General features: G+C 44.7%; 1 protein-coding gene and 1 pseudogene across 3 annotated transcripts in view; one reads left to right on the forward strand and one right to left on the reverse strand.

Moving 5' to 3' along the window:
* The window catches only part of LOC108286213 (inner centromere protein), a 29630-nt gene extending 26455 nt beyond the window's left edge, over window positions 1-3175 (reverse strand). For both annotated transcript variants that reach the window (XM_017503823.1, XM_017503825.2), the window contains exon 1: window positions 2973-3175. The gene's annotated coding sequence lies outside the window, so the exon portion shown is untranslated. The remainder of the gene's footprint in view (window positions 1-2972) is intronic.
* Window positions 3176-8751: 5576 nt separating this feature from the next.
* The window catches only part of LOC108286271, a 1958-nt pseudogene continuing 1081 nt past the window's right edge, over window positions 8752-9628 (forward strand). Inside the window, exon 1 of the transcript XR_001817871.2 lies at window positions 8752-9628. The product of XR_001817871.2 is annotated as a heterogeneous nuclear ribonucleoprotein A1-like (transcript).

Raw genomic sequence — 9628 nt, forward strand, 5'->3', positions numbered from 1 at the left:
TGCCAGCCAGGCGCAGTGGCTCACACCTGTAATCCCAGCACTTTGAGAGGCCAAGGTGGGCGGATCATGAGGTCAAGAGATCGAGACCATCCTGGCCAACATAGTGAAACCTCGCCTCAATTAAAAATACAAAAAAATTAGCCGGCCATGGTGCCGTGCACCTGTAGTCCCAACTACTTGGGAGGCTGAGGCAGGAGAATTGCTTGAAGCTGGGAGGCAGAGGTTGCAGTGAGCTGAGATCACGCCACTGCACTCCAGCCTGGTGCCTTGCAAAAGAGTGAGATTCTGTTTCAAAAAAAGAAAAAAAAAAAAGAAATCTTGCCTACCAGCATTGAGCAAGGGAAAACACAAAAACGGTTTTTTCTCACTTTCTTATAAAACTTAGCAGCTCTGGTATCCTCCTTAAAGCTTGTTAACAGGCCGGGCGTGGTGGCTCACACCTGTAATCCCAACACTTTGGTAGGCCAAGGCAGGTGGATCACTTGAGGTCAGGAGTTCAGGCCCAGCCTGGCCAACATGGCAAAACCCTGTCTCTACTAAAATTACAAAAAAATTAGCCAGGCATGGTGGTGTGCACCTGTAATCCCAGCTACTTGGGAGGCTGAGGCAAAAGAATTGCTTGAACCCGGGAAGCAGTGGTTGTAGTGAGCCAAGATTGCACCTTTGCACTCCAGCCTGGGCATCACAGCAAGACTCTGTCTCAAAAAAAAAAAAAAAACTCCATAACCATTACAAAAACCTCAAGCAAGGAAGAAGTATAGTCAGCCCCCCATACCTGTAAGTCCCACATCCATAGATGCAACCAACCACCAGTGGAAAATATTTGAAAAAAAGCTGCACCTGTACTGAACACATATAGACTCTTTCCCCTTGTCATTATCCCCTAATAACATAGTATAACAACTATTTGCATAGCTTTTACATCGTATTAGGTGTTATAAGTAATGTGGAGATACAAAGTATATAGGAGCATGTGTGCAGGTTATATGCAAAAACTATGTCATTTTATTTCAGGGGTTTGAACAGCTATGAATCTTGGTATCCAGAGGAGGTCCTGAAACCAATCCCTTGAAGGGTACCAAGAGACAACCATATTCCAACTCTACACTTAGAAATAAACATCCTACAGGGCCGGGTATGGTGACTCACACCTGTAATCCTAGCACTTTGGGGAGGATGAGGCAGGTGGACTCCCTTAGGTCAGGAGTTTGAGACCAGCCTGGCCAATGTGGCGAAAGCCTGTATGCACTAAAAATACAAAAATTAGCTAGGTGTGTTGGCCCGCGCCTGTAATCCCAGCTACTCAAGAGGCTGAGGCAGGAGAATCACTTGTACCGGGGCAGGGGGGAGGGTGGTGGTGTTGCAGTGAGCTGAGATCGCAACATTGCACTCCAGCCTGGGCAACAAGAGCAAAACTCTGTCTCAAGAAAAAAAAAAAAAAAAGAAGAAGAAGAAAAGAAATAAACATCCTACAGGTTCTCACCCCTACCACACCCAAGGGTCACCAAATAAACTTAATCTGCACAGGTTAGAACTGGCCAACACATGTCTAAAGCCCCTGCTCCTAGACGCCAACGGCAGCAACAATCGGGTCAGGGCCAAATGGGAGGATCGTACAGGCTTTGGGCTGAAAGCTCTGAGGCCAGCCAGTCATGGGCAAGGCCTTTTCACTGCCATCCCTCTTGCTTCCCCTAGTCCTTCTGCACCCAGACTACAGTCCTGGCAAAGTGCAGGGCATCAGGCCAGAAAAGACAAAACTTTAAGGAAGCCAAAGGTTTGCAAAGAAAAGCAAAAACTGGCTAACTTTTTAAAAGCTATTTGTTCAAATGGGCAATGTGGATGAGAGCTTCTTTCACAAAGTCCATGAAAACATTTAGGCTTCTTTCAGTGGGGAAGTTTGCTTTTAAGCAGACCTAGCGCAGCCATTTAAAAAGAGTTACAGTATGTTAAAACAGAGGTGACCCTGAAAAAGGAGTCAGTGTACCAAGAATCAGCCTCCTGGAAAAGCAGCAAAAACCTCTTCTTCAGCCCATGTAAGCACCTACACACAAAGAGCATCCAACGCCCACCAAGGGAGACACTCTCCAGTCTTCCTCTCCAACACTTCTTCCACACCATACACCAGACTAGAGGCCCCATCGCCCTCTATGACTCCTGTCCTTCTGAGGGTGCTGTAAGTTGGGCGCCTACCATACCTCTGAGCAGAAAGCTCATACAGCTGCTCTCATTTACTGAGTCCTACTCCATGCCCGAGTCAGACATCATCTCATTTAATTCTCACCACAACCTTGAAGATATGCATGGGCAGATGAGGAAACTGAGACAAAGAGAAGTTAAGTCAAAGTCAGCCGGTAAATCAAGAGCATAGCCTGGATTTAAACTGTGCCCTTAACCACTGGCTATTCTGCCTTCTAGATATCAACCTCTGAAAGCAGGCGCCCAGTCTTGGCTCTAGGCAGCCTGGCCAGCCACCCATGTTAGCTGAACGGGGCTGAACCGCTGAAAGCGAATAGGCTTAGGGAGTGACAAGGGGCGGCTCAGCCTCAGGAAATGGTCAGTTTAAAATGCTGCTCAGCTGGGGGCGGGGGCGTTGAGAGAGGGGTTTAACTGTACAGAAACGCTATCTGGCATCATTCCACCAAACAACACAGTCGGTTTCGGGCTTCCTGCGCGTGCAAATCAACAATAATCATCGCAGGCACAAAACAAAGTGCTAGGCAGCTGGGAGCGCAGGGGATGGGGCTATGCTCTAGGAAGCTGGGGGCCTAGGTGGAAGGGCTGGGGAGCATCTCGGGCTTGAGAACCAAGGCAGGCGACCTCGCCACTTGCAAGAAGTGACCCTCATATGCCCAGGCAGCCAGGGGCGGGGATAGGGAGTTACGACTCTGGTCGGGAGTCGGCAGGGAGGGAGGAAAGGACCGGGGGAAAAAATCGCGAACCACCTCCCAATCCCCACGCCCACGCGCACTCACTCGACTGCGCCGCGTCCCCTGAAAGCTGCTGCGATCCAAGTCTGGTGGTCTCCCTAGCTTGAAGACCCGCTTGCCCAGACCCGCTCGGCTCCGGGACTTCGGGGCTCACCGCACGGAAGCAGCAACCGGGAGGCGCAGCGCGGGCGAAATCTATGATTTTCAAAACTGAAGGCTCAGCCAATCCTCGGCAAGTTTGTCTGGGCGGTTGCAAAACTTTAAGCCAATCAAGTAACAGGAAGTACCAATCTGCCCTTCTATTGGCTGTATCGACTGGCAATCTGCGGGACTAAGAGGCGGAGAAAGGAAGCGAAAGACTTTAAGCCTCCTCAGCTTCCGGGAGCTCTTGTCGCAGCCAAAAGAGGAAGTAAACCTCGGCCCAGAAGGAGCGGTCAAGCGGGGAACTACAAGTCCCGGCGTTCACTGCGAAGGCCACGAGGGCCTTCCTTTCTTCTCCCAAGCACTGTGACAGTCTTCTAATCTCTGCTGCTGGTTTTTTTTTTTCCTCATAAAAACATATACATATATACTTACATTGCTGAAAGAGCAGCTTTTTAATGTAACAAGTGATCTAGGTTAAGAAGTAATAGGTTTCTCTTCCTATGAGAAAAACGTTCATAAAAATAGAAAACAAACAGAATCACAGAGGGAATAAAATCTCATTGTACTGAAACATTTACAAATTAAGGCTATCTTGATATATAAACAATTTCGAAATTATGATGGAATAGTTCCACCAAATCATTTACATATAAGAATTCATGCCATCTGTTAAAGAATCAGTAGTGGGGCTCAATTCAAACAATATAATGCATCCTTACATTCAACTTACTACACTTAGCAGCTGTAAGGAGAGTAACTGTAACCTCGCTTCCTGAGATAGCATGAGTAATGTTAAAAATCCAAACCCATCAGAGGGTAGGGTATTACAGTATTTGGCTCATGAGTCGAAAAGCCTAATCAGTTATTTTAATTTAATCTTTCTAACTAGAACAAGATCCAAACATGGGAAGCTTTCTCTTTTTTTTTTTTTTGTTTTTGTTTTTGTTTTGCTACCATTTGCCAACTCACTGAGCAAAACATGGGAAGTTTTCTTATTTTTCTTTGCTTTTGTAGTTTTAATGCCCTTTTGGCTTTCTGAGCAAGCTGAATACATCTGATGAATACTACCACTGGACAAAGAATCTAAACATTAAGATTTTTACTAAATCAAGGTTTCGAGTTGGCACAATGTTTTTACTAAGTCATGTTTCAGTTACTTCATCTTTCCAATGTCAGGGGAGAAGAAAAGACAACCTAGTATGTCCTATAAAGAATCTCTGCTCTTTTGAGAAGTAAAAACAAAATGCCTTGTGAATTGCAACGGAGTTCGTGTTTATCCAGAGCTTTCTGTCATCTCTTGGGTGATAGAATCCTTGGTCACCTACCCTGCTACTGGATGTTTCTTTTCTTTCTTTTTTTCTTTCTTTATTATTACTTTTTAAATAGAGATGGGGTTTCACCATCTTGGCCAGGCTGGTCTCGAACTCCTGACCTCAGGTGATCTGCCCACCTCGGCCTCCCAAAGTGCTGGGATTACAGGCGTGAGCCACTGTGCCAGTCTGGATGTTACTTGAGAGCAGTGGTTCTCATCCAGTGGCGATTTTGCCCCGCCCCTGCCCCCGGCATTTGGCAGTGTGTGAATTTATTTGGGTTTGGGAGAAGGGGCTAGTGGTATTCAGTGGGTAAAGGCCAGCAATGCTGCTAAACACCATCTAGTGCATAGGACAGTCCCCACAGCAAAGAATTACCTGGCCCCAGATACCAGAATTGCTGCTGTTGAGAACCTGCTTTAGACAAAGTCACTTTACTCTGTGAGTCAACGTTGCCATTACCTGTGAAATAAGGCAGTTAAATCTTGAAGAGATTTATACATCCACAATCAGCTAACAGCAGATAGTTTACCGTGTTCCTAGGTCATCTGCAGTATTTTTCCTCTCCCGTTCTTCCCTCTCTTTATCAATTCTGTTTTTGCCTTTGTTATTTTACTTAATTTACCAACTGACTCCATCATATATGAGTAAATTGTGACCAAATTAACTAAACATTTCTGAATTATTCTTTGAAGAATGTAAATAATTGGAAATCAGCTGAATCATAAAAGGATATGTTACCTAACCGTTAATCATTTGCTCTATTAATTCTGACATGAATATCTCAAATTGTTTATTTGACTGTTACTGCAGAGAGTTTTCTACCCTGTGCAATGCACTTCAGTAAGTTTCCAAGGGGATTAAAGGTCCGTCTTCCTCAAGAGAGGGAAAGGAAAACTAGCTGATGGCAGGTACATTCTCAAGCAGATAAAAGAAGTGCAAGCTGGGCACAGTGGCTCACACCTATAATCCCAGCACTTTGGGAGGCCAAGGTGGGCAGATCACTCAAGGTCAGAAGTTCAAGACCAGCCTAGCCAACATGGTGAAACCCCATCACTACTGAAAATACAACAACAAAAAATTAGCCGAGCATGGTGGCATGCGCCTATAAGCCCAGCTACTTGGGAGGTTGAGGCAGGAGAATTGGTTGTACCTGGGAGGTGAGAGTTGCCGTGAGCTGAGATCGCATCATTGTACTCCAGCCTGGGCAACAAGAGCGAAACTCTGTCTCAAAAAAAAAAAAAAGAAAAAGTGCATACAGAACACATCTAAGAGAATGCAAAATGGACTCCCTTAAAACTCTCCTTTTATTTTCCCCAAAGTCTTCTTTTTACCCCAGTGGGGGAAGTATTTCCTGATGTGCAGACCAGTGGACTGGATGCAGCACCCTCCTTGTACAGAAGGACTCTAGGGTAAAAGCTGCAAAGTTTCACCACTCCATCTCTAAAAACAAAAACAAATAAACAAACAAAACCCTGTGTACAACATACAGCAGCATTGCACTCCCACCTTTCGGTTAGTTAAGTTGAACTCAGACTGTATTTATTTATTTTTTTTTGAGACAGAGTTTCACTCTTGTTACCCAGGCTGGAGTGCAATGGCCCGATCTCGGCTCACCGCCACCTCCGCCTCCTGGGTTCAGGCAATTCTCCTGCCTCAGCCTCCTGAGTAGCTGGGATTACAGGCACACGCCACCATGCCCAGCTGAATTTTTGTATTTTTAGTAGAGACAGGGTTTCACCATGTTGACCAGGATGGTCTCGATCTCTTGACCTCGTGATCCACCCGCCTCGGCCTCCCAAAGTGCTGGGATTACAGGCGTGAGCCACCGCGCCCGGCTCAGACTGTATTTAAGAGGTGACTGGGTCATGATGGGGCTTTAGCCCTGTGAAGGGATTAATCCATTCGTATATTCATGGATCAATGGGTTAATGAATTCATGGGTTGCCATGGGAGTAGGACTGGTGTTTTATAAGAGAAAGAGAGATTTGAGCTATTGTGCTAACCCCCTTGCCATGTGATACCCTGTGCCGCCTTGGGACTCTGCAGATAGTCCCCACCAGCAAGAAGCCCTCACCAGACTCTGCAGATAGTCCCCACCAGCAAGAAGGCCCTTGACCTTGGACTCCTCAGCCTCTATAACAGCAAGAAATAAATTCCCTTTCTTTATAAATTACGCTCTTTCAGGTATCCTGTCATGAGCAACAGAAAAGAGGTTAAGACACTAATGCATTTCTTTTCCTAGTTTAGATTTAAACCAGGGGCCAACAAATTAGAGCCCTTAGGTCAAATCTGGCCTACGATGTTTTTGTACAGCCCAGAGGCGAGAATGGTTTTCACATTTTTCAATGGTTGAAAAAAAAAATCAAAACAAGAATATTTTGTGACAGATGAAAACTCTAAGCATCCATAAATAAAGTTTTATTGGAACTCAGCCAATATTAGACAATGCAGTACTATCTATGGCTGCTTTTGAATAGGTTCAGTAAAGACCATTTCTGGTACTCACCATTTAGAACTGCTGCTTGGTGCACTACAAATTGCAATGGCACAGTTATAATTCAACAGCATTTCAAGAGCCACACATATTTCCATACCATAGGTTTTTTGTTGTTGTTTATTTTTATTTTTTTCCAAGACAGAGTCTTGCTCTGTCACCCAGGCTGGAGTGCAGTGGCACGATCTTGGCTCACTGCAACCTCTGCTTCCTGGGTTCAAGCGATTCTCTTGCCTCAGCCTCCCGATTATAGGCACTCTACACCACGCCCAGCCAATTTTTGTATTTTTAGTAGAGATGGGGCTTTATCATGTTGGGCAGGCTGATCTTGAACTCCTGACCTCGTGATCCACTCACCTCAGCCTCCCAAAGTGCTGGGACTACAGGCATGAGCCACTGCGCCCAGCCATACCACAGTACTTTTAAACTACTAGTGCAAACGCATCAGCCCAAACAAAACAAAGATGGATTTAGAATGTTGTGCTATTAAGAAACAGTGGAGTGTGGATTATTTTATCTAATTAGATGGCAAAGCAGCGTGTTTATTAGGCAATGATAGTAATCTGTGCTCAAAGAATATGATAAATAGCAGCATTGCCAGACTAAGCATTTATCATAATATTCCCAAATTACAGGAAAGCGATGTTAAAAAACTTATACAATTTAAAACATTTTATTTTCTCACAGCAGAATTTCTTCGCAGAAATAAACAATGAAAATTTGACTACAACCACAGTAAGTTTTCTAGTGCCTCACTTGTTAACCAAGCAAGGAAAACTGCTTACTGAAGCCGATTTGATTAAATTGTGTTTTATTGAAGCAGCCAAAGTAATGTGTCCAGAGAAAATAAACTCTTAGCCTAAGCCAGTTCAAGATGGCTCACACCTGTAATTCCACCACTTTGGAAGGTCAAGGCGGGAGGATCACCTGAAGTCAGGAGTTTGAGACCAGTCTGGACAACAAAGTGAGACCCCCATCTCTACAAAAAATAAAACTGATCATGGCAAAATTAGCTGAGCATGGAGGCATACATCTATAGTCGCAGCAACATGAGAGGCTTAGACAGGAGGATCACTTGAGCCCAGGAGTTGGAGGTTGTGGTCAGCTATGATCACGCCACTGCACTCCAGCCTTGGTGACAAAGCAAGAAGTTGCCTCTAAAAAAAAAATTAAACTAGCCTTTCGGTGAGAACAGTTGGTCAGAGAGCTGAGGACATTGGGAGTAATATCAATAGTTGTGGTGGGCCAAAGAAAAGCCTTCAAAAATATATATTCACGTCAAATTAATCCACTTCAAATCCCTGGAAACTGTGAATGTGACCTTATTTTAAAAAAGGACCTTTGCAGGTGTCATTAAGTTAAGGATCATGAGATGAGATAATCCTGGATAACTTCAGTAAGTCCTAAATCCAATGACAAGAGACAGAGAGAAGAAGAGAAGATGATACGAAAATGAAGGCAAACATTGGAATGATGTGGCCACAAGCCAAGGAAACCAGAAACCACCAGAAGCTGAAAGAGGCAAAGAAAAATTCTGCCTCCCAGCCTCTAAAGGGAGTGTGACCCTACCAACGCCATAATTCAGACTTCTGGCCTCTAGAAGAATGTTGCTTCAAACCACCAAGTTTGTGGCAATTTGTTGCAGCAGCCCTGGGAAACTAACACAGTAATTAATTTTTTAAAAAGTCAAAGGACTTTAGGTAGTTTTTCTTGGCTCTTCATGAATTAACAGATGTTACTGATACTTCTCAGTTGTTGTTTACTTGAGGAGTCAGTGTGGAGGCTGACATGACTGCAGAGTTAGCCCCTATGAATAGACTGCATGGCATAACTATAGGAGAGAATATTTTCTTAAAAGCTGAGAAGATTTTCTGCCCGTGGATGCCACCGAAGAAGCATCGTTAAAGTCTCTCTTCTCCCTGCGATCATGTCTAAGTCAGAGTCTCCTAAAGAGCTGGGACAGCTGAGGAAGCTCTTCATTGGAGGGTTGAGCTTTGAAACAACCGATGAGAGCCTGAAGAGCCATTTTGAGCAATGAGGAACGCTCACAGACTGTGTGGTAATGAGAGATCCAAACACCAGTGCTCCAGACACCTTGGGTTCGTCACGTATGCAACTGTGGAAGAAGTGGATGCAGCCATGAATGCAAGGCCATATAAAGTGGATGGAAGAGTTGTGGAACCAAAGAGAGCTGTCTCAAGAGAAGATTCTCAAAGACCAGGTGCCCACTTAACTGTGAAAAAAATATTCGTTGGTGGCATTAAAGAAGACACTGAAGAACATCACCTAAGAGATTATTTTGAACAGTATGAAAAAATTGAAGTGATTGAAATCATGACTGACAGAGGCACTGGCAAGAAAAGGGGCTTTGCCTTTGTAACCTTTGATGACCATGACTCCATGGATAAGATTGTCATTCAGAAATACCATACTGTGAATGGCCACAACTGTGAAGTTAGGAAAGCCCCGTCAAAGCAAGGGATGGCTAGTGCTTCATCCAGCCAAAGACGTCGAAGTGGTTCTGGAAACTTTGGTGGTGATCGTGGAGGTGGTTTCGGTGGGAATGACAACTTTGGTCGTGGAGGAAACTTCAGTGGTCGTGGTGGCTTTGGTGGCAACCATGGCGGTGGTGGATATGGTGGCATTGGGGATGGCTATAATGGATTTGGTAATGATGGAGGCAATTTTGGAGGTGGTGGAAGCTACAATGATTTTGGCAGTTACAACAATCAGTCTTCAAATTTTGGACC

Source organism: Cebus imitator, unplaced genomic scaffold (assembly GCF_001604975.1).
Source record: "Cebus imitator isolate Cc_AM_T3 unplaced genomic scaffold, Cebus_imitator-1.0 Scaffold316, whole genome shotgun sequence".
Classification (NCBI taxonomy): Eukaryota; Metazoa; Chordata; class Mammalia; order Primates; family Cebidae; genus Cebus; species Cebus imitator.